A 26,057-nucleotide genomic window follows, 5' to 3' on the forward strand; every position below is an offset into this window, starting at 1 on the left:
GGCCTCAGGGCAGGAACGTTGCAGGCCGCGGCTCGGCCTAGCCCCACCACCGCAGCAACATGTGAACCCCAGCACCCAGCAGCGGAGCCCAAGCCGCGGAGCGCACCTGGACTGCCCTGCCTCCACAGACGCAGGCCCAGCACACGCCGCGTCCCCACTCACCGCCGCTAGCACCAGGGATCCGAGTGCCGCCGTCGGCCGGGGTCCTCCGCTCCGCCACGCACACCCGGCAAGGGGCCTCTCACCGCCTCACAGCGCCAAGGCTCAAGGGTTGCTCTCAGTCCGCCACAGTGCCCTTAGAGCAGCAGCCAACTGCGGCCAGGACCAGGGCACCAATGAAGTCGCTAGCACCGATTGTGGCGCCACCGACTCAGTGAATGGTCAAGAGGCCTCCAGTTTCACGGTCTCGCGGGCGCCGCCATTTCGTGCTCTGGAGCTCTTATACCAATTCCTCTGCCTCCGCGAGTAGGTAGCGACATGACCAGCCCAGCTGTTAAATCGGGGTGCTTTCCTCTATTTGTTACATCCCCTTAGGGCTTCGGATGGCAAGGATTAGTGGCGGATAAATGAAGGAGTGGAGCTCAGCCGGGCAGAGCCTCACACGGGTGTGGCCATCTTGCCATGCGCCCTCTAGCGCCCCTCTTGGGAACATTTTTGGAATGCAGTGTCGGTATGAGAAACATGTACAAATGGAAATATCATTAAATTATGTAATTCACTAGAGGAATGTTTAATAGCTCAGCTTTCCCCCAGAGGCATTAGCGTTGCAATAGCATACATATTGTGCAGGATGCAGCACTGTAGACGTCTCATGTGATAAAAGTTGTTGCTTTAATGAACACCTTAATGAAGGAAAGTAAAACATCATTGTTTTTGGTAAAGTTGTGGGGCTATGCATAGTCTACTGACTACCCCAAGGTTTGGCTTACTTCCTGTGGACTTAGAAGCAGATTGTTACATTTTGAAAGTTGAAGCCCCTAAGGATGGGTAAGTGCCCTGTATTAGCACAATGTTGTTCTGCAGAGAAGATTTTTAAATTCAAGGTTTGAGTAATACTGGAGAAGAGTTAATATGATGTTTTTTCTCCATTTGTATCTTGTAATTAGATATTGGATTCCAGTTTCTCTGACGTTTGCCTTATTCCGTTTTGGAGACATGGAAGTGCTTTTCCAAGTAAGTTTTGATCAACCAGTTTTTAAAAAGCATCCTTTTGCCTTATTCAATTTACTCGGTCAAGCATAATTTTGTTTTAGTAGCCTTCACAAAGATTTCAATTTGTTTATTGTTTTGGGGAAAAGCATATTGCATTGAACTGATGCAGGGGCGCCATACATCTCGGACTCGCATGTGAAACCATGCACCTTTTTATCTTATCGAGAGAAAGGCCAATTATAACCAGTCTATAAAACTTCACTTTGCCTTGTCTGGATGAAGATTGACAGGCAGTATTCGTTTAACTTGCCTGTACAAATCTTGATTTTTGAATTATGAGATTGCCATCATAATGCCCCTGGTACAACTGGAAACATAGCAAATGAATTTGGAAGCCCAAGAGAGTTATTAAACTTGAGGATTTAGGTATAGGTTTTTGAATTGCCATTGGTAGCTTATTAAAGCCATTAGAAAAGCAGTCGGTAAAACATACATTTTCTCATCCGTCTAACCTCATTAGAAGGCACACTTCAGCCACAGACCACATGGAAATCAAAATCTACATTTTTGCCATAGTCCAATCAGATTGTCAGAATTACGGAAACCCAATGTGGAAAACATAATGTATCCGTGCTGAACACGATGGTGAGATTAATTGATTAGGATACTACCATTAAGTTGGGGGCTAAGGAGAACCAAAGTGGGTAGTCTAGCCTTGTGGGGGTCTTAGCTGAAAAGCAATGACTAATTCTTCCAAGGCTAATCATTAAGGCAATTATTTTGCATTCTTGTGCGGATGGCTTGGTATGACATAAAAGGAGATGCTGGCAAATTATGGATTTACCTAAGCTCAAATAAAGTATTAAGTCTTTAGCTTGCATATTAAAGTAAAACCCAAATAATGGAGAGGCTGGTGATAGGAAGCGGAAAACGGAAAAGAATGAGTAAGAGGATTCTAGCTGGATACTACAGTAAAGCGCCATGCCTGTATAGAGTGAGAAGCAAAACAATGGGTTGTCTTTGGAGAGGACGGAGTCTAGCCAGTTCAAGAACAGACACCCCTACACAGCCCAAAATAGGCACACAATGAACATTTTGTGTTTGAATTGCAAGCTGCACGCGTAGATGTTGCAGTACTAGTGTGATAACATCATCTGTATCTAATGCTACTTGAATATGAGTCAATACTTCATGAGTTGCAGTAGGCTGCCTCAAAAGAGATCAAGTAGGTTCTGGTCCTTTGTAAACACCGGCACTTAGTAAGCAAGCTTATCCACAATAGGAACATTGGAAAAAGGTAGTACACTTGCAGGATTGTGTGGTTTCAGAGATGTTTGCAAAATGTAATGTTAAAATTGCTTGTGCATGATTATTGCATTTGAATAGTCTTCCGTTATTTACTTTTGTATATGAAGTCACAGATTGTGTCGTATCTGCCTTATTTTATGTGTTCAGTAAAGTCTTGCATTTATAACTAAGTTAATTAGTTGTAACTAAAGTATCCATTTTGGTGATATTTGTTGAGGTTGCCTAACCTTGCTCGGCAGTACTGTGATCATTCCTGTAATTGTTTTACCATAGCAAGTTACATTGCACGGAGATTGTGTCTGCAACACGTATAGAATATTAAAGGTCAGAAATAGCTAAGAATAAAGTAATTGATTCTTGAAAAATAACTTTATTTTCTCAAACACAATAGCCATCAAATTAGGTGAATTTTTTTTTGAGTTCTGTGATTTGTGCAGTCCCATTTTGTATTGCGGCTATTTTACAGCAGGTACTTTTAGCTATGTACAATTAAATTACTAGAACTGTTTGTAGGTTCAGTTATATTTCACTTATTGCCTGTCAACCCAAACTCTTGTGCTTTCTTTAAGAGTACATATGGCTTTTAACACAGTAAGCAAATAACCTATGCTAATGTAAAATCACGGAAGTAAGAGCTACCTTTACCTTTATTTATATGTTTTAAGGTGTTCTGCTCTTCAAAAGATACCAGAGACTCGATTAGTTGAGACATGAGTAACTTTGCAAGTCCTGTGCATTCCCATACAGTTTTGTAAAGTTACGCTTTTGAACTACTGAAAGCCTCACAGGCTAGGCACAGAAATCCAAGAACATAAAAAACTTCCATGTCCAGAGTTAAGGTGACCTGCATTTTAACTTTTACCCTCTTCATCTCCGCATGCTGTATGTGTCCACATTTAGAACTTCTTTATCCTGCACCCCAGAAAATATGGGAGTGTTTTAGGCGTTTTATAGGCCCAGTCTTCACACTTACTTGAGCACTTACATCTTTGTTTAGGTGTTCAAATTGAGTGTGAACAATGATTTTGATTGGTAATTACCACAAATGTATAATTTATTGGTAATTCGCGCATTTCCAATGGCTCGTCCTTTGCTCTCCCATTAGTAATGTCTGTTTCCATTTATACCGTAAACTTCTGACCATAGAAATTCTGCATTACTAATGGAATTTTTATAATCTGAAGGTATCTCATGTTATGTAATTCCACAAATCATGATTGGGTGGATCAGATTAAGAATTCTGACCATAAATCAACATTTGAGCATTAATACTTGTAACTTACAAAATGTTAAGAGAATGAAGCTGCAGACATCAGAAGGGTGCTTGAAAGTATGTGCACTAAGGTTTCAATTGGATGTTCCCAGTCCCACATCGCAATTCTGTTTAGCTGGGGATAACAAAAGTTTTTTATTGCTAGTACGGTATTGTTTGCATAGATTGAGTGGTCTTAAACAATAATGCCTTTCAGAGGAGTATCCATACATAAATAGAGTAGAAAAAGGAGGCAATAGAACGCCCTAATCCATTATTATAGTAAAATATAGTTGCCCCGTTTCTAATAATACATGCTCTTCTGTAGAACAATTCTCAAAATATTTCAGTTCCACGGTTTTGGAAACAGGGGCAGATGTTACTTTACCTATAATTAAGGGTTCATAGCAGAGAACCAAACAGTGAGATTTAATAATACACAGGGAAAATATTAGATGCACCAAGTTGCTTCATAGCAAATATCCAACACACTTTTGTGGCAAGCTGTGTCTGTAATCCAAAAGAAGCTTGCACCTAATTAAAATACATAAGGGTTATTGCTACACACTGTGGTGGGGCTTAAGGAGAGTCAAGGGGATCTTTATTGAACTTTATTGGTGAATCAAAAGCCAATTGAATGGAATTCAAGAAGCCTCACTTGGGGGAGGAGCCAAGCAGGCATTCGAAATGGCCGCATAGTCGCTCTGCTCCGTGAGCCCTTTCGCCCCACACGTATATCCTGGCGTTCATCCTGAGTCGCGAAGGCGTACTTAATAGGAGAAGGAGAACAAGCACTTACCGTCTGCTCCTGAGGCTCCTGCGTGCGGCAGTCCCTGAGAACTGGCCCCCGACTGCTCTGCGGCCCACGTGGTGAGGAGACCGGGGCGTTGACCTGGACGTGCATCCGGCCGCGGCTGCAACAACAGCGGCCGTTGGTAGCGGTGAGGAGCCGGCCGGAGGGTGCCGTTGACTTGAAGGGCCGCTGATGGCGGTTAAGGCCCGGTCCACTTGGCGGTGACCCTTGAGGGGCAGTGTGGCGAGACCGGATCGGAGGAGGCGCATGACTCCTGCCCCCTCCCCAAACTTTTTGCCCGGGCATAACCAAGGATTGCCCCCGATATAGGCGGGCGACTCCCGGGGTGCGGCAGGGATTTTAGCCTTTTGGTGACTCTCCTTCGGGGAGCCCGCCTCACAGTTTTGAGCCCCGGTGGTACATCCCGTGGCACCCCGCACTGGGGCCTGGTCCCTGAGTGAGGTGAAGAGGAACGGGGCCAAATTGACTATGATGGCGGCTGGTGCCCTCCTTTACTGTCCTTGTCCACGTCGGACGGCTGTCGCACGAGTGGGGCCGAGATGCTTGCAACGTACGCAGGAGCCCACATCCAAGGACGTATTGGCTGCCCTAACGGTTCTGCACGAGACCCTGATTTGTCAAGCCCGGGACCTGGGTAGAAGAATGGCCGCAATTGCTGTCTCGCCCTCTCTAGCGGCCACGGTCCGATCCCAAGGGACAGCCGACTAATCTGTAGCTGAGTCCGCGGAGGGAGTCCCGGCCCTGCCTAGGTACCAAGAGCCGCTGAAAGACCCGGCTCCCGTGTCCGCTTGGGCCGACATGGTTACACGTGTGGATGTCTCTTCGGGACACATGTTCAACTGGCGGCTGGGGACAAAACGCTATTTTCCTTATTGGACTGCCCCAGCTATGTTGTAGAATGGGTAGAATGGCCTCCAAAGGAGTTTGTTTTTAAAAATAAATTAGGTTGTACAAATAGATTAAAAACAGGTAACTTAATTGTCCTGGGTAAAGTTAATTTCAGTGGATCAAGTCAAATAACATAAATCTCAGACTACCAAAACATGACAATACTTCACATTAGGACAATAATTAACATTAAAACAATAACCACTAGACATGTGTATAAGCAAAAAAGTAGATTTTATCAAACTTAAATCTTGCAGGGAAAAATACAATAAACAAATATATGCAAACACAGGAATACATTATTATTGTTTATTATATATGCATATATTTGTTTATTGTATTTTTCCCTGCAAGATTTAAGTTTGATAAAATCTACTTTTTTGCTTATACACATGTCTAGTGGTTATTGTTTTAATGTTAATTATTGTCTTAATGTGAAGTATTGGCATGTTTTGGTAGTCTGAGATTTATGTTATTTGACTTGATCCACTGAAATTAACTTTACCCAGGACAATTAAGTTACCTGTTTTTAATCTATTTGTACAACCTAATTTATTTTTAAAAACAAACTCCTTTGGAGGCCATTCTACCCATTCTAATACTTTTTACCCAGCCCCCAAAGGTTTACTGGGTTGCTCACTTTATTCACTATACCAGCTATGTTGTGGCGCTTGCTGGACTGTGTGACTCTCCTTTCCTGGATGGTACTACTGTGTGTGAACTCTGGGAAGTTTCCGGGGTCAGCGTCGATATTACCGGATCTCCGCTGTTGATACTTGGATGGGTTTGGATGGTTGTACTTTCCTATGGCTACGCCCCGACATGACCCGCCCAGATTGTTTGGACCCCTCGGGCTGTTTTGTCAACCGGTTGACGAGTGGACTTATGGCGGTACCATTGCCAGACAGGGACAGGGATGATGTGGTTCGCAGTCTATTGGTTTTATTGTTAACAGACGGTGCTGTGGGTATGTTTGATAGGGATTTATCGCTGTCATGGCCGGGACTTGATGTTCTTCTGTACTGTACTACTTCATTTCTGAGATTTCCCCAGGTGTAGGGGTGATGGGCGGGGTCGGGCGGCAAGACAGAGGGCCCTCCTCCGCTTATTCTTCTTTTTCTCATCTTCTTCTTTCTATATTTTGGATCTCCATTAGGGCGAAAGGCACCCCGCGGGAGGGGTAGGCCATGGCCTTCTGCGGGTGTGTAGGGTGGGGGGTTGGGGGATGGGCGTTCGTTCGGTATTTGTTTCTATGGACCTTTAGTCTTTCCTCTCTTTTTAGTGTCGTCGACGTTCATGGTCTCTGCAATATGTTTAGTTTTGAGGGGTGGGGTTTAGACTCGCTACGTGCTGGGGTTGTGCCTGCATTTCTCCTGCTTTGTGTATCTTTCCCCCGATAATTCCTTCGTAGCTGTACTGTTTGTAGATATCCTGATTCGCGCGCAGTATTGTAGGACTGTGTACGACTGGGCGACACCCTTTTAGTTCCTTATTTGAAAATGAACCTCTCAAATCCTGATTTCAAGTTTGTGCACCTGATTACAAGATCTGTTCTGGTATTTTACGACCCCGGTTTTTCGAAATGCTATGACCTTGCATATTGATTGCAGTACTCTTGCTTAACTTAGCGGCCGGCCGGGATGGTTGTAGGGCCATACTTGTAATTGCTTATACTACTAATAAAGGTTTAATAAAAAAAAAAAAAGAAGCCTCACTTCATGATTTCTTCGTGCTAACTCAATTGGTAACTGTCTTCTAGACAAATTGGGTGATTTTTTTTTCAGTTTTATTTTACTGAAAGGAATGTTTTGTCCTCCTTTGAAATATGTTGCTTTCCATCCATCTTATCTTATTATTACTCTTTGTCAGGCATTATGAATCTTGCATCCTCCACTCAAGCTGTGGGCTGATTGTAATTTATCTGAAACCTTTGTTTATCCATCGGGCCTTATCAAGGGCCACAATACATGCCACAGGAACTCTTTAATGTCACCCTGTGATTTTTAGGTCGAGCCTGGGAACACGCATCCGAAGGATGCGGTCCAGGTGGAGAACTATAGCTAGCTGACACTGGGGAATGACGGACAAGAAACTGCCACGCGCTTCTCCCCGGCTGGATTCAGCTGCGTGCACGCGCACCCACACTCACGCATGCGCACATCACAGCCACACGCATACACAGCCACACGCATACACAGCCACACGCATACACAGGCACACCCCGCCCCCGCACCTACACACACACTAGCGCATCTACACGCACACACAGAGACCCCCACACACACACCAGCGCACCTACACACACGCACGCACACATACAAAGACCCCCCTCCCCCCGCCGCCGCAATCGCACACATACACACACACACACACACACACCAGCACCGGACCCCACTCACCGGCTACGCAGGATTTCTCTTCTCTGGGGCTGCCCCGGGTCTCTCCCTAGCTCACGGGAGCCCCGGGCCGCGGGAGGACTCGGCTTCTTTGCTCCATCCCGGCGGGCAGCCAATCATAGCCCAGCAGCAGGCGGGACTTCCTTCTTTCTTCTGGCCCGGCGTCTTCTCTCCCGTTGCCTGGCTTCCTGCCTCAGGGGTCCGCCAATAGCAGCGCGGCCCCGAGCAGGGAGGCGGGCACAGCGTTCGGAAGTTTTGTTTCTGTTTGGACAAGTGAGATATGCTCATGAGGCGTGGGGTAAACATATTAATTGGTACTGTGCATGGTTTATGTGTTAGTGATTTTTGCAGGTAACTTAAAGTAGTTTATGAGGATATAGTTTTATAATTAATGTATTATTTTTGTCGCTTTACATAAAATGTGTGTGAATTTGTGGATGTAAGGAAAGGGATTTACCCAGAAGTTACGAGTAATTGCTATGACACGTGACAACCAGCCGAGCGGCGCGCACAGTCTCCAGTGTGTCACAGGGGTCCGCCAATGGCAGTGCGGCCCCGAGCAGGGAGGCGGGCACAGCGTTCGGAAGTTTTGTTTCTGTTTGGACAAGTGAGATACCAATGGCAGCGCGGCCCCGAGCAGGGAGGCGGGCACAGCGGGCACAGCGTTCGGAAGTTTTGTTTCTGTTTGGACAAGTGAGATATGCTCATGAGGCGTGGGGTAAACATATTAATTGGTACTGTGCATGGTTTATGTGTTAGTGATTTTTGCAGGTAACTTAAAGTAGTTTATGAGGATATAGTTTTATAATTAATGTATTATTTTTGTTTCTTTACATAAAATGTGTGTGAATTTGTGGATGTAAGGAAAGGGATTTACCCAGAAGTTATGAGTAATTGCTATGACACGTGACAACCAGCCGAGCGGCGCACACAGTCTCCAGTGTGTCAACTGTCAAGTCTCAGTCACATTTCAATTTAGTGCGACTGCGCACTGTGCGCAGCCGGTTGGCAGTGCGGATGTTGGCTTTGGCCAGCTGCATTTCCCGGGTCAGGAACCCAACATGTGCACAGTGGCTTCTGGTCAGCAAGGCACAGGGCAGTGGAGCGTCTGGCAGGGCAGCACAGAGGACAGGCTCCGCGGACACCCAGCCTGTCAGAGGAGAGTTTATGGCCTTCCGAAGCAAGAATCTTTTTAGAGAGGGCAGGTGTTTACATAAGCAAATAACATTTTTGGAGCTCTTTAAATCTATGCAGGCATTATGTATCTATCTACGTGTTATCGACAAAGAGCTCTATGAGTCGAGCAAAAAATACTGCCTGCACTTTACATACTGGAAAATTAGAGATTTGAATAGCTCCAAGAATGGTATTTACCTTTCGAAATATTGTCTCCCTTTACAGGATCCAAGCCCAATTATATAGTTCAGAAGGTTAAGGGCATGCCTCAGGGGGATGTAGGTCTGCATGAACAAGGATACTATTTTCATCCAATTATAATGTTCTTTAATTAGGTCTGATAAAAGAAATGCTATCTTTTTTTTGCCTTCCCTGTACTCCTTTTTGATGATAAAGTGGTTCGCTGAAGCAGGGCTAAAGGGGAGAGCAGAGCAAATCAGATGAGCTGGGAGGGAGAAGGCAGACTAGATGTAAGGCAGAGCAAAATAGGGTAGAGAAAAAGAATGGCAGTGCCGACGGAAAACGCAGAGCGAGGTGGTTAAAAAGTCAAACCAGGAATATAAAGGAGAGCTAGGGGAGAAGCAGAAAAGAGCTGAGACAGCGAGGAGAAAAAGTAAAGCCAGGATACAGCAAAGGGCATAGCAAGGGCGCCACAAAGAAAATAGGCGCCCATCCCCTATTTGGGTAGTGCAAGACAGCAGTGGGTCCCTCACACCCATGGGCTCTGGTGGCACAGACCGATGCATCCCTAAATGCTTCACCCCTTAATTGAAGGGTCAAAGAAAGGCGGCAGGGGTAAAATAAAGAGAAGAGAGAGTGCATCCAGACATAGAGCAAGAGAGGTGTCATATCAGGGAGACAAAAGAAAGAGGGAAGTGGGGTGAACTGAGAATAGGCAGTGGAGGAAGGCTAGAGGGGACAGAGACAGACGAGCAGCAAGGGGTGGAGAAGTAGGTTTCCAGTGGTGGGCATGGGCCACACCCATTGTGGCAGTGAGCCACACAGAGGGGGTACTGAGAAGTGGCATCCTTAAACATTTTGGAGACTCACACTTATTTTGTCCTTTAAAAACGAAGCACTGATAAATTGTTAATTGTTTAAAGAAGCTGCTTGGTTTTTGTCATGACTCAGTGGTGTCGTCAGCCAATGCTATTTTTCTTGTTGTAAGTTGGCGCTTCATTGCATATTTAACCAGGCCTGGGGATGGTTAGCAAAGGTTTTGTGTTCCAGGATTATAATTTACTTTTAACATAAATATTGGATCCAATGTGTGCATTGCCCTTGGGCTGTCTAGAACCGTCTGTACTGGCTAAATGTTTCAAACATGATATTACAAATTACAATAACTTTTATTTAAGTATTAATTATTAAAAAAAATAAAAGCCATTGTTATTTGTAATATCAATACATCCAAGTCACGTAAATACAACACATATTGCATTACAAATGCTATAGGTGTCACATTTGCAAAAGTTAAAACTATTGCCATTGTAAATGCCAAAGCTATTAATTTCGCTATTTTCAAAACCAACACATAAATAAAAACATTGCCATTCACAATACCAATAGCTCAAACTTTCCTAATGCGAGACCTATTGCATTGTAAATGCTTGTTGGAACTTGACATGGTGTATCTTTTTCCATTTGAGTGCCACATGATCCCTTTGGTCTTGCAATGGACTTCTGTGAAGGCCATAAAAAAGGCCCCAGTCAGTGATTCACCAGTGGTAGAACAAATAACCCTACCATATTGGCTTCTTGTAATGCTATATAGAACCTTCCACAAAACCCAGTCCCATTTTCACACAGTCTCAGTGGTGTTAGCCTTGCTACAACCCTGTTCTGAAAATCCTTTCAGCTTCTCATGGGAGCAGAAACACGATTTTACCAACTGGACCAGAAACAAGCATCCTGGGACCAGTTTCAGGGCTGCACCCCTCATCAGCCAGGCCAGCTTGACTCCAGCAGGACACAGTCTAGGCATACCCGTCCCACTCTGGGTGACAAATGGGGAAAAAACTATTGATGGTCAGTATGTTGCTTTGGTATCCCAAAGTGGGAACGGTATTCCCAGACATGGGTCCTGTGCTCGCTGCACTACTGGATTCAAGCTAGTCCGGCTGATGAGGGGTGAAACCCTGAAACCGGTCCTAGGATACTTGTTTCTGGTCTACGGAGGACCTGGCTTGGCTGTTGGGACTGGACTCCTCAAAGGGTGATTGCAGATAATGCGAGGGACAGCCTAAGAAGGCAATGCTGTTTCTTCGGCCATGAGGTTGCACCGCTGTCCGATCCAAGGGAGCTGTCATCTTTCCTCTCCCTGATAGGGACATCGGCTGAGAAAGTCCTACAACCAGGCGGACAAGGAACTCTATAAAGAAGGCCTGAAAAAATTTCACATGCTCAAGCACCGCAAGATTAGAGAATATTTTGCCAACTGCATTGATAGCGCAGTTAATTCCACCAAGGAAGTCTTTAACATCACACAATCCTTTATCAATCCCACTGCTTTAGACCCCTTCTTTCGTCCTTCCCCCGACACTCTGTACTAACCTGTCAGACTTTTTTTAGTTAAAAATTCTTGATATCTACTCCACATTTCCTTGAGCAGATGATCTTCCCACCTCCCTGCTGCTTTCAAGCTTGCATGCCTCGCTGTCTGTTTTTTGTCCTCTTCCCCTTGAGGAAACTTTAGCTGAATTACTGAGATGCAATTCAGGCTCCCCTGGAGACCCTTGTCCTGCTTGCTTTTTTAGTTCACTGACACACTGGTTAAATCCAACGCTCAACCAGATTTGGAACACCTCTCCGGAGACCGGCATCTTTCCTATGATTTGGAAACACCCCTATTTACTCCTGCTTCTTAAGAAATCCGCAGCGGATCCTGAGGCTCTTAGTAATTTCAGTCCTACTTCTCCGCTACCGGCCCCTGCTAAGAGGCTGGTGCATATGCAGCTGGCAACTTACATAGATACATATGGCATCCTCTGTGCATCCCAGTCAGGCTTCAGAGCAGGCCACAGCACGAGACAGCGCTACTGGAAGTCTCTGAATCCATTGGAGAGTCTATGGATCAAGTTGCCTTGGCTATGCTGGTGCTGCTGGACCTATCGGAAGCTTTTGACACAGTGTCACACTCCATCCTACTCAGCATACTTCACCAGGCAGGAGTGTGCTGCAAGGCGCTATCCTGGCTTCGATCGTTTTTGGAGAACCGATCCTAGCAGGTGTTTCTTTGTCTGTTTTTCTCTTCTGCAAAATCTTTAAGGTGTGGGGTGCCTCAAAGATCGGCACTAAGCCTGTTGCTTTTTAACATCTACCTCGCTCCTCTGGCCATACTGATTGAAGCCTGCGGCGTGAAAATGTTGTCCTATGCAGAGGACATGCAACTGGTGTTCGCCTTTAAAGACCATTCAGGTGAGGCATTTCACAATTTAAAGGCATGCCTAAAAGACATCTTAGGCTGGATGCATTAGAACTGGCTGAAATTAAATACTGAGAAAACAGAGGTCCTGTTTTTCAGCCGTGTGCCCCCTCCTCCACCCAGTCTGTGGTGGCCGTCAGAACTGAATCCCCTCCACCCCCCTCAGAGGCTGCCTGGAATCTGGTAATTAGGCGGGACAAAGAGCTCTCCATTTCCACCCAGATACGACATATCTTGGCTACCTGTTTTTGGAAGATGAGGGCCAATAGGAAATGTATCCTTTTCCTGCCAGAAGTTCATCAGAAGACAGTAGTCCATGCGTAAGTCACGTCCTCATTGGACTACGCAAACAGCCTTTATCTGGGGATACCTACATATTTACTGCGCAGGCTCCAACTTATCCAAAGTGCTGCAGCAAGGCTAATCAGGCGGGTACCTTTGTGCCACCATAACTCGCTGCATTTGAGGCACTTCATTGGCTTCCTATAACTAGAAGGGTCAAATTTAAATCTCAGACCCTGGTATTTAGGGCCACCAGAACCGGGAACCCCACAGAAAAGGCTGCAGCTGTACCAGTCAAATCAGCCTTTGCGATCCAACAATTAACGACTCTTGAAAATCCCACAATATCGCCAAGAGATACTGGGCGGCAGATCTTTTACGTTGCAGTCTGCTAAACTTTGAAACTCCCTTCCTCTCCAGTGCGTTTACTTGAATCAGAAACTTAATTCCGGAAAGCCTTAAAGACCTGGTTTTGTAGGCAGTAACTATTGCCATACTTGCCTCTTACGTGAACTATCCACAAGCGCCAGGACACCTCCTTCGAGGAAGCTGTGCGCTTTAGAAACTTTACATTCATTCATTCATTCATTCATTTCTTCCTGAAGGACTGTATCGTAGACCCTTATGAAAGTTTTTTATTTGTGGCTCCAATAAGGAATACAAAAGACACATGCAGACTTTCCCAATGCAGGGTGTGCTCCGGAAAAGATGGAAACAATACAGAGAACTTGATCATCGACTATGGGTGTGAACAAATTTGAATACATTTCGAAAACTATTACAGAAAGAAACACATGATAGTCTAATTCATGATTAATTTGAAAACCGATTTTATTAATATATTTCAAATAGCATTATTAGAAAACCTCTGATATTTTGAGTTTGACAAATGGTTTTGAGTTATTAATTTAAATCCAGTATCAGTAAAGAATATGTTTTGATAGTTATTCTGATTGGATTAGATGTAGGAGTATAACTGCTAGAGAAGTGATTCTGTGACCGTTCATGTATGTTAAAAAATACTGGTTGATTCTGTAAATAATGTAGTCTTCTGATTTTTCCTCCCTGATAAAGTGGTTTTCTGTCAGAAAACACATGTTGTGCTGGCTTGGCTAAATTGAAATTAAAGTTTGCTAAATAAGAATGAATAATCAGATAGATATGATTATTTTATAATCTAAATTATATTGATTGGTGTCTCAAATGAAAAGCAGTTTTTGAATAAACAACACATGAAAGTGCTTTTATTTACAACCAAAAAAAGGACTGGGTTGCGGGCATAATTTGGGGAGAAAGTGAACGGGTTGAAGCAGCACGTTATGGGTTGAAGCAACAGTGAGCAGGTGAAGGAGAGAGCAACACAAGTGCATTTGGTGGGACAGAAGCACGTGGAGGAGAGAAAGCTCTCAAGGGAGAGAATGGTAAAATACACGCACTTTCATAGAGTGTTTAACAAAAAATGAAAAAATATTTCCTTAAAAGCAAGCAGAGAATGCATTTAAGCCAGACATTCAAAGAGATGTTAAAGAGACTATGCTCGAAGGAAGGAAGAACACAAGATGGACAGGCTGAAACAGGGAAAGGCGTTCAATAGAAAGCAAACAAATACAAATTACAGTGGAGCCAACCACTTATAAGCAGTGGGCATGCTGTACGCCCCTGTAGGTTCCACAATATGTATTTTGCAACCAGACAGCTGCACTGTCAGGTACACGTAACCAACAAGCATTTGCAATGCAATAGGTCTTACATTTGCGAAAGTTTGAGCTATTGGCTTTGTAATTTACAATGTCTTTTATTTATGTGTTTTTAAAACCTGCAAGCGGTGCGTAAACGTGCACTTTGTACTTATAGTCCTTGCTAACAAGATGCATGGCTGGCCGTAAAAGAGGCACGATTACTGCCAGCCTTGCTTCTCGTTAGCAACAACTATAAGTACAAAGTGCATGTTTATGTATCGCTTGCAGATTTTCAACACACACAAATAAAAGCTATTGTAATTTCCAACACCAATAGCTCAAGCTCTGACAAATGCAAGATCTATTGCATAGCAAATGCTTGCTATAACTTGTGATCTGATAGTGCTTGCAATGTATTTGTAGAGTTTCAAAACTCTTATAATTTATAATTGAATATGATGCAGCACCATCCTGGTAACTAACTAACTACCACATGTTCATTCAACAGGGAAAAGTGCTCCAGCGTCTTTAAAAGAGTCCGAATTATGCAAAAACACAAATACATAAAGAAATCCCCTTTAACCACTGAACACCACCACACATCACGAGCGAACACTGAAGAGCACAACGTTTTATCCCCAGTCAATAAATCCGATGTAGCACCCTACTCAGGGTGGCAGAGTTTGAAATACTGCACTGAAGGAAAGCCCTGTCTGCTCCAACGCTGTGCCTATGCTAACCGGGTCAAAGCAGACCCTCACGGAGACCACTCTACTTATGGCATTCTAATAGCAGGGGGGTCCCAAGGACGGAATACTGGCCAATGGGTTTAGCTAACTATGAAATATATTTCTGAATCCCAGCTGTTAATGATGTCACAGTAGCTTCTTAGTCTAAATTGATACAAATTTCTGAAGAGATCAATATTTACTGGAAAAAACATAATATTTCTCATTCATTTTTAACCTACATGCATAAAAAAGATAAACAAGCATTGGCAAACCAACTGGTAGGAGTTTTTGATAGGAGAAGGACATGTTTGGTAATAATTGGACTGCTTTGTAGCTATTGATACTAGCTGTCCTCTTATAAAGTATTTTCACTATGAAGTAACATCTTTGGTTCTAATAATATGGAAACTGGGAGTAGTGCCCCAACACCGAACACCAGCATTGGCAGAATTAAGAAATACCTTGAAAGAAGAGTGTTATGAAAAGGGTCAGGAGATGAAGCTTGTGATGTAAGCTGCAAACTTTAAAGGAATACACATTAAAATATAGCGTATTAAGACAATTTAGAAAAATGTGTGGTATCTTCATTCCATCTTATTAAAGCTTATGTGTGGGCCCCTCTTTGCTGCTTACCTCCCAGGTCCGATCCTTGGGCTTTTTCCGCAAAGCTTCTTTAAACTTGGGCTCCAGGAGGGAGTTCATAAACTAGTTTCCAGAGTTACTGCCGGTGGAAGTTCCAAGTCTGAGCGCAGGACTCCTCCAAGTAATGTCCTGAGAGAAAGCCGGAGTACAGGGTTCAGTGTGAGGCAATGTAGTCTGGGGTTCCCTGCAGCTCCTGTCAGCACACGGGTCCCTCATCGTTGCTCGGGCTGGCCCATTACTAACCCCTAGCCTTAACACCGCCTGTAACCTCCCCAGGCGGCCTCACGCCCCCTCCCCTCTAAGGTTTCAAGGCTGACGTCCGATCGTGGCCCCTCCCCCGTTGGGCCCAGTACTCACTCAGACTCCGGCCGCTTCCTGCCGCCGGTAGACTCCATGGAATGTACCGTCACCATCTGAGGGGGCGGGGTAAAGGAAAAAAAGCGGTCGCCACTGCGCAAAGACATTGTGCTTTCACTTTTAACAATAGCTGCTACCCTACACAGCACTCGCGGGGTGGCAGCTATTGTTAAACTGAAAGCGCGGTGCAAAAATAAACCCGCACCACCTTTGCCAAAGCCCCTAATGAAAGTGCTTACTGACTAATTGAAGGGGACCGTACAACACGGCAAGTAAAAGATCCAGTTGTGATGGGCGGTCCCAAAAGAAGAGAGGGCGGTAACAAGGAGGGACTAAGAAGCCTCATTATCAATCGAAAGCCAGCATTTGCCATGGAGATGATGCCAGCCAATGAAAAATATGGGCGGAGCTTCCACACCACTTCTAAAGTATACCCTGATACAGCATGCCTCGCAAAGTGAGCAACGCATGCGCTGTAACGCTAGGCTCGACCTAAAAAGTGCAGCTTTATTGGCTAATTAATATCAAAGAAAGTGGAGGAATCCTGGTAGCTTCATGGACTAATTAACTGTGTTTCATACTTAAAGGATGAAATTAACACGTTTTCTGTAGTTATTTTCCCTGTTATTATTAAAAAAATATTTTGCTTACTTTAGTAGTTCTCACTAAAGAATAGGGAGCATAATCAGTACCTACTAAAGAAGAACATACTATTGTGAAGTCTGACATCTTGTTTTAACAACTTCATTGAGTTTTAAAAAAAAGACATACAGTCACTATTGTGGCATCAGAAAGTTTAAAACCTAAAATCCCATCATAAGCAAAGCCCAGTAGGAATTCCACTGATGCTCCAAGAGTATAATTCGGAGGGTATAATCAACACTGGTTGATTGAAAGAGTAAGCAGTAAATTCAAAAGACAACAGAAAATCCAGCCCCTCAACTTAAGTATAATAAAATAATTACTAGCATCAAACGGCATATGCCACGTGTAGCAAGGAGCAACTGAAACAATATTTGACATTAAATTGGAGATAGCCCAGAGGTATGTTGAGGTGCCACAACTCCATGTTCTCAGCTTTGCAGAAAATATTTTGCAGCAACTGGGTGATAAATGCATAGTCTTTCCTTCATGGATCACTGTTCAGTGAATTTATTATGGGGCAGAGGGAAAGTAGATTAAAAATAATTGTCAAAAATGTTGTCTAATGAAAAAATATAATGAAATAAAGCTGTGGCTGCAGGAATATTTTAAAATGTAATGGAATATGAGTCATGGAGGCATCCTCCCGCTATAGTAGTGGGGAACATGTACAGTTAGGTGGGGGATGAGGCCTTGAGGAATAGTAAGGGGTTATCAGGATTCAGGGAAGGATGGCGATAAGGCAAAAGTTGTTGGTAGGGTTCATTGGTTGGTATTGGGGGAAGTTAGCATTAGGTGATTGTTCAGGTTTTTTGGGTTGATGGAGGTTTACCATAAATGATGGTTTTAGGACTCAAGGAAGTGTAGGGTTATGGGTTAGTAAGGGGTTTTAAAGGTTCAATGAAGGGTTGCAGTAATTTGTAGTAAGGGGTTTTGGGTTCAAGGAAGGGTAGTATTAAGGGGTTGCAAGGGTTTTTAGGGTTCATGAAAGGGTTGTGCTAATGTGTACTAATGTGTTTTTAGGGTTCAGAGAAGTGTAGCTATAAGTGATAGTACGAGGTTTGTAAGATTCAGGGAAGGGTAGTGTTGAGGGGTAGTTAGAGTTTTTAGGTTCAAGGAAAGGTAGTTTTAGTAATGTGTTTTTAGGGTTCAGGGAACTGTATTATTAAGGCGTTGGTAAAGTTCAGGAATTGGTATTCAGGAGTAGTTTGGGCCAACTAGAGGTGTTGGGAACACTTAAAGTTCAGAGTCGTTTAGCATTAAAGGGGTAGTTTGGAGGTTTAGGGTTCAGAGATAGCAAGCATTAAGGCATACTAAGGGGTTATCCATGTACATTTAGATACATTAAAGGATGCATGTAGTAAAATAGCTGTAATAGGGAATAATAAGGGGACACAAGATATTACCTCAACAGTTCCATCACAACTTTAATGTAGTCGGCTTTTTAAAAGCAACTTTATTACATACAGCCCACTAGAACTTGTAAATGCCTAGTCCCCAGTGCAGCCCAATAACACTTTCTTGCAAAGCTTTCAGATCACAGTCCTGAGAACAGGAGCAGACAACTGCCCCTCAACCCAACACACAGTGCAGAGCAGTGCAATACAGTATAGTGTCTCATTTGTTGTCAGAATTCTGGACCATCATGATGATCCCACCTCCAGTGTAGTCGTCTCTGCATCAGTTTTGGGTAGTGTTTAGGCTTTGCAAGACCCTTGGTCCAATCGGTTTGTAAGCCATAACTAGCAGATCATACAGCATCGTATGCTACAGCAGACAGAGGAGTTTGCTCAGCGGCTAAATCCGGGACACCCTCCACATGTACATTTGCTTCATGCCGTTGATTTTCAAGCACCTCAACCCAATGTCAAACTTCAATACCCTACAAACGTCACAGACCTTAAACTCTGCAAGGTCACCAAGGGAGTTCCTTTGTGTTGCAGAAATCTTTAAAATCTGAATACTAGGACCCACATCCAGCATCTCCCCTTCAGTTGTAACTACCTTACTCGGCAAGTCCTCAACTTTGTATTCCCCTACCTTCACTTCAGACTCAATAGTAGGAGATGTGTGTGCCAACTTTTCGGGTAAGTCATTCATGGACCTCAAAAGTGTCCTCTCCCCATACTCCGTTCTGATTCATCAGAGAGGTCACCATCTGATGCTTTCTCGTTCCTCTTTGAATCTGAAACCTGTGTCTTAAAATAGTTCTCCATCTGTTTCTTGTTGTCCACCCTGATGAGGTTCAAAGTAAAGTGTCAGTTGACATTATATCTGCCAGTCTGATATAGCCAGTAAGCATTTTAGGATGTGGTGACCGGCCCCCTTCAGTCGGTATTGGCCTGTCTCATCATGTGTTGGTCCTACAAGGGACACTCTACTGCGCAGACTTGGTGGAACCAATCTCTCTAAGAACATCAGAAAAGTACACAAGAAAGTGAAGGATGGAATGCTTAAATTAATCTCAGCCACTGGCAATTACTCGGGCCGCAACTCCGCGCATTGTTATTTTGCACACTATGCCATTCGGTTTGGATCCAGCCATGTGCAAATCAGTCTTGACCTGCTCCAGTAGGAACAGTCCCGCCCAAACTGTCAGGACAGGTCCTCCCTGAACCGGAACAGAAGCAACCCAGGGCCAGTTTAACCATATTTAGGGCTCATCAGCCAGGTTCCAGTGACCCAGTGTGCACATGTCCCCCCTTCGAAGCTTAGCCGTCCCACTTTGAGTGTGTGACCCACACTGGAAAAAAACACAAACCTGGGTTGCCTATGAACAATTGCCATGTTATAACAAGGCAGCAAAGCCTAAAGGAACGCTTGAATTCAAGTCTTCCTACTGATAAATATAAAAAATATAGCGACTTGAGGCTTCTTTAATATGAGTCTACTGAAGGCACTCACTGTAAATTAAATTCATGTTCAAAAATGTGTGCCAAGAGGAGGAGGAGGGTTTATTACATTTTAGTTTATTTTTGTAAAGCAAATCTTTGTAGGAGTAGCTGTGAATTTAAAGAACGTAATTTTATTTTGTTTTGCACTTTATTAGATAAGGCAAATCGGGATCAGACATTCACAAGTGAACAAGAAAATAAGGTAATGAAGCAATTGTATTAAAGCAGTCTGTGTTTCTAAGAAAAAAAGAGTTTTGTAAGTGATGAGTTTTTATTTAAAAAAAATGTTTTTGTTAATATTAGGATCCTCAGGACACATGTAAACCAATGTTTTATTTGTTCTCTGTGCCATATTTACAGGAAAATGTAACCATAGCTGGCAAATATCATGTGACCTGTGCTTCCAAGGGAAGCTGACTGAACAGAAAGTAAAACATTTATTGTGGAGATGATTAAAGTAACATTTCAATATTGCATTGTTTGTGAAGGCACACTAATCAGGGAAGTCACTGAGATTTACAAAGCAACTATAGATGCTACATGGTTTGGGATTGCCACGTAATCTTTTATCTGACACATCGCTTGTTTATTACAATAAAAATGCTCTGCTCACTTTTTCTTAAAAGAGAAAAAAATATAACTTAATAGCATCAATTTGTTAATTACACTTTCTACATTTTAGTAATTCTTTATTGGCAAGGCTTCTCTTCTCGGGATTCTGTTATTTTCTGTACTACCAACGGTGTTCTTTCCATAGTAGTACATTTCGGGCTCTGCTCCCTTTTGTCCCCGTTAGCCCTGCACCCAAAATCCGTGTGTTCTATCAGGGCGCGGTCAGCTGCTGTTTGCCTTTTTTCAATCAGATACGCTGTATAACCTGTTCTCGTTATAATTGACGAGTTAGAATGTGTAGTCTTGTGCCTGGTCCCAAGATAGCAGAGGAACAACAACCCTCCACTCAGTGGGGAGTTTTTTCATTGTCTGCTAGTATTGGGGGCCCTCCGCATCCATGCTGATCATTGAGAGCTGAATGTTGATCAACCTGTTCTAAATCTTTTAAAGCCAATTTTAAATGTCTATGCTGGTTATTTCACTAGTTGACTTATATCCAACCTCATTTTTATTAAATTAGAATGTATGTTAATATTAATACTGCTGGTATGACTATATAGCACATATGCACACTTATAAATGCAAGATACATTTCACAATATTGGTTAAAACCAATTAAGCAGTCTTCGGGGAGTTTTGTCTTCCACATCTTCAGGTCCCAATTATTGGCGTTATCTGAAATGAAGTGCTCTTCCCCAATCTTAAAACAAAAATCATTCAAAGATGACCTATGTGTATTTGATTGCATGGCAGCTATCCGACTATAAAAAACATTTCCAAAGCCAATAGGTTTGCACTTGGTATTGCAGGCGAGACAGTTTAACTTTGCCAATGCATGTTTTACATACAGGTACGAGAAGGAAGAGTAATGGAAGAGAGGTTGGTGTGGGTTACAGGACCAGTTTTTTTTCATTTGGTTGGGGGGTTGGAGGGTAAATGTAGAGGATGGTGAGGGTGGGTGGCAGGACACCAGATTCAGAAGGAGGTGAGGCTTTGTTGTTTATGGCTCCCTGTGACTCCTCTACCCACTTGTGTCTCTTAAAACAAGAGTAGGTTATTTATGGGGACAGAAACGCAAAACCTCTCCTAGAGACCACACTAAATCTAAAGGTGATACATCCATAGATTAGTATATATCAACATTGTCCCACACCAAAAGAATTATTTGAAAAACATATTTCTTATTTATTTCTTTTAGATATACACAAAAACAGTTTCAAAGAAATATTCAAAATAAATCACCAATATAAATATACAACACAACCCCCAATTATCCTGAAGCACCCAAACATCCTCGCAATCAGCCAAGCAACCATACACAATTACACAAAAATACACAATACAATATAGTAAAAACAATACAAAGAAGGAAGATAAAAAACAATGCAATGGTAATCAATTAACACAAACAACCAAGCAAAAATGTGCCGACGCACGTTTCGGAAAGGACAACTATCCACAGTTCCTTCGTCAGGGCGCAAAACACTTTATAATTTCTTTCGACGTGTAGATTTCTTCACTTATAATAAGGTTGATAATTCAGGAAGTAACCAAACTGGGGGGCTCAGTCTTGAGATCAATATATACAAATTGAATAGTCTCTGTGGGGACAATGGAACAGGAATAAGCATATATGTACATAATTCAAAAATTGATCAATAGATTTGACTGCTGGAGAACCATCAGAATATAGAACCACACAGACCTCCGTGTCTAGCAAAGTAGGAGAAGTGCTGACACAAGAGTATGAAAGCAAGATTAAAATCATCAAGTGCAGACACCAAGAGATAAGAGAAAAAGTTTAAGTCAATAAGTTCATCACCCGTGAAGAGAGAAACAACGTGTACACAAATTAAGCCTATACCAAGAGTATCACATAAAAACCTACCCGGTGTCCATTGCAGGCCCTAAGATCACTGCTCCTTAAGAAGGTGGCCAGCCACACTTCCCGGGGCAATTGTTTCTGCAGAAATGGTATGGGGGTAAGAGGAAGTTCGCCATGAAAGAAATGACAAATTGTAGATCGGCCAATGTGGTCTATCTCATATTATGCCCATGCCCTAAGGGATATGTAGGCGAGACGGACCGTGAGTTTAGAATCAGACTTAGTAAGCATAGGTCTGCCATTAAGAACAACAAAAGAGGGTCTCCTCTAGTGGCACATTGGCAGGAGAAACAACATTCACTGTCTGACCTGAAATGGAGAATCCTTGAGAAGGTCCACAAACCCCAGGATAATAACATCAATGGCCTGAGAGCAAAAAGAGAGGTTTTCTGGATTTACACTTTACAGACAACGGTTTCAGGTCTTAATGAATCCATTCCTTGGCAAAATGCACTGTTATGATCATAGAACACCCTAGCTGTGAGCTGTCATGCTTGACATCCTTTTGTTGTTTTCATCCGTTCCATGATTAGGACTGTAGCTTTTCTTACCATCAATAGACCATCGAGTATAACCTGGCGCCTGGTACTGTTTTTACTTTCTTCCCATTTATTCCTCCTTGTATAGTTTTTTTCTTTTTCAATGTTACACTTGGGGGATGCTTGGACCCTCGGGTGTTTCCCTCGAGTTTGTGATCCTTTTTGGTCATGGATTGTAGGTTCCGCTTTGTTCATTTACCTGTTAGGTCCTATTAGGTTCTTTAGTATTTATTTGTGAACATTTTGACCTTTGGTCGTTCCAGAGTATTTGTTTTTCGGGTTCTGACAGGTCATTCTAGTACGGATGTCTGTTTAATGTTAGGCCTATATGACTTTAAGATATGACTGCTGTGCAGTCCTATGTCGTTCTATGGCTTATACGGATTAATTTATTTGAGTTTATGATTTTACATCCGGTTGCGCTAGGTAACTTTTTCTTGCCTGCCTTCTTTGCAGGATGCCCGGGCATATTGTCTTATTGCGATTAGTTCCCTTTTTGGACGATCTTCACCCACTATGGTGTCTGGGTAGGACTCTCTTGGCCCGTCAGTCCTTTTTCCATATTAGTGATTTCCCTTTCCGGGGCCAAGGTAGTATAAACTAGTTAGTAATGCTCTTCCAAGATGGCGCTTGGCAGTGCCGATAGTTTCACCAGTCCACCCTCTATGTTGGGGATCCACAGTTACTCACAGGTGGTGTGTATTGCCTGTTGCAGATAGGTATTTAAATGGGGGCCTATGGCAGTTGTTTTCTGATCTTTCCAGCGTTCATCTTGAAGAAACTGTTGACATCGAGGCCAGAGACACTTGGTCCCAGGTATGAAAACTGTAGTTTCGTCAATTTCGTTTGGAGTCCCTGCCGTTTGATGGGAGGACTCGGTTACACGGGTGATAATGTGCTAGTCGAACTTTGTACATTGATCCTGTTGGTTATGAGGTTTCTTTATGTCTCTTTTCAGTCCCCGATTTGTGCGGGAGAGTCCGTATACTTTGGACATTTCCTGGACTCCCTGGACTTTCTATTTTGAAACTTTGCGAGATTGATTCCTTGAGCATACATAATTATTACAGGGATGTCTATCTCCCCTCTTGGTCTTTTACCGTTTCTATTCCCCTTAAGCATTTGGGATAAGGTTAATTGTTTCGTAAAAAAAAAACATTTTCGTGAATTTTTTATTTTGTGTGCAGTACATTGGAATTCACGTATAGTGAAGGTATCGCTCCAAACAATTAGCGGGCTCGTGGGACATATCTTGTGAGGGTAAGTCACGTCTGATTTAATTTGTACCACGAGTACTTCCTTAGCACTGGGTACTTACCCCCTTTATAGTGTGGCGCCCAGCTCTATATACATCGGATGTATTGGAGTATAAAACTAGACGGGGTATGTCCATCATATACGTTGGCTCCGATCTTCTAAGAACTTTAGACATACACTTTTTGTCTTTTTTCATGTATATGCCCACGTGATTATTTGATTTAGTTCTAATATATATTTATTTTTTGCTTGATGCACTCCGGTTGCGCACTGTATCCGTTCACCTGGGAGCTTGTCTTTTGCTCCCTATATGTCCGACTGACCACTTAAATTAAGAGGTAGACCTGGTAATACAGTGACTGCGATCCTGACTCCTGATATGTAGGTGCCTTTGGTTCTTGTAAGGTTTTTTATGTAGTGTCTATTTGTGCTTGTTCCTTTACATTAGGCCCTGGAGCCCAGGGAAGTGTGGCTGGCCACCTTCTTAAGGAGCAGTGATCTTAGTGCCTGCATTGGACATCGGGTAGGTTTTTATGTGATACTCATGGTATAGGCTTAATTTGTGTACACGTTGTTTCTCTCTTCACGGGTGATGGACTTATTGACTTAAACTTATTCTCTTATCTCTTGGTGTCAGCACTTGATGATTTTAATCTTTCTTTCATACTCTTGTGTCAGCACTTCTCCTACTTTGGTAGACACGGAGGTCTGTGTGGTTCTATATTCTGATAGAGGTTCTCCAGCAGTTGAATCTATTGATCAATTTTTGAATTATGTACGTATATGCTTATTCCTGTTCCATTGTCCCCACAGAGACTATTCAATTTGTATATATTGATCTCAAGACTGAGCCCCCCAGCTTGGTTACTTCCTGAATTATCAACCTGAATTATCAACCTTATTATAAGTGAAGAAAACTACTCTTCGAAAGAAATTATACATAAAGTGTGCCCTGACGAAGGAACTGTGGATAGTTGTCCTTTCCGAAACGCGGGTCGGCGCTTTTTGCTTGGTTGTTTGTGTTAGTTGATTACCATTGTATTGTTTTTTTCTTCCTTCTTTGTATTGTTTTTACTATATTGTATTGTGTATTTTTGTGTAATTGTGTATGGTTGCTTGGCTGATTGCGAGGATGCTTGAGTGCTTCAGGATGATTGGGGGTTGTGTTGTATATTTATATTGGTAATTTATTTAGAATATTTCTATGAAACTATTTTTGTGTATATCTAAAAGAAATAAATAAGAAATATGTTTTTCAAATAATTCTTTTGGTGTGGGACAATGTTGATATATACTAATCTATGGATGTATCACCTTTAGATTTAGTGTGGTCTCTAGGAGAGGTTTTGTGTTTTTGTCTGTATTTGCTCCCTGCCTCCTTCTCCTAGTATTGCTGTTATCAGGGCCCCTCGCTTGTAGGTTAGCTGTGGTGCCATAGACCACATAAAATGGTAGATGGGATATCTGAGCAAGGGATGCTTTTCACCTCGTGGTTCTGAGTGACTTTGACTACTCAACCTTAGCCTTTGTTACCTAATTGATGTCACTCAGCCCCCCCATTGAAAAACATGAGCAATATTCACTGTTAGTCATGTATGATATATGTGGGTCCTAAAGCCACTCACAATTGTGAACAGGCTTTTCAAAATGATGTTACTTTACACTAAGCTAAGGGTGTGCATTGCATAGGCTTGAGCATATTGATTTTACTCAAGTAGTAGGGTGGTTTCGCTAAAACAGCTTCACCATTAACCACCCCTCACGCATATTTAATTTATTAGGTCCTAAGGTATATTGCCAGATGGGAGACATGAAAATCTCCTAAAAAAGATCTAGGGGGAGTCCATCTTGTTGAAGTTTGGGAGACTACGTGAGGAGTCACTTAGGCTGTTGAGGGCCTTCGTCCTTTTTAGGGAGCACCCCAAATTAGATTTGACTAATCAGTGGGCATGTTCTGTCAAGGCTAGAAGATTCCAGTACAGTGGTTTGATTGATGTCCTGGTACTTTTTGTGATCGATTTACTGTCATTGTGTTACAGCAGTGACAAACACTTGTTTTCCTCTGTTGTAGCGTAACAGTGCTCTATTCTGGAGCTGGAGCCTGCCTCCTTTAGCCCATGTTTGTTT

At 42.9% G+C, this 26,057-nt stretch overlaps 1 protein-coding gene across 4 annotated transcripts in view; it reads left to right on the forward strand.

Moving 5' to 3' along the window:
* SLC35F5 (solute carrier family 35 member F5) overlaps positions 1 to 26,057 on the forward strand; it is a 681,969-nt gene that overhangs the window by 54,047 nt on the left and 601,865 nt on the right. For 3 of the 4 annotated variants that reach the window (XR_015308472.1, XM_086957058.1, XM_086957056.1), the window contains exons 2-3: positions 1,107 to 1,173; positions 19,793 to 19,839. The gene's annotated coding sequence lies outside the window, so the exon portion shown is untranslated. The remainder of the gene's footprint in view (positions 1 to 1,106; positions 1,174 to 19,792; positions 19,840 to 26,057) is intronic. The other variant, XM_086957057.1, reaches the window with a different exon arrangement.

Source organism: Lissotriton vulgaris, chromosome 2_1 (assembly GCF_964263255.1).
Source record: "Lissotriton vulgaris chromosome 2_1, aLisVul1.2, whole genome shotgun sequence".
Taxonomy (NCBI): Eukaryota; Metazoa; Chordata; class Amphibia; order Caudata; family Salamandridae; genus Lissotriton; species Lissotriton vulgaris.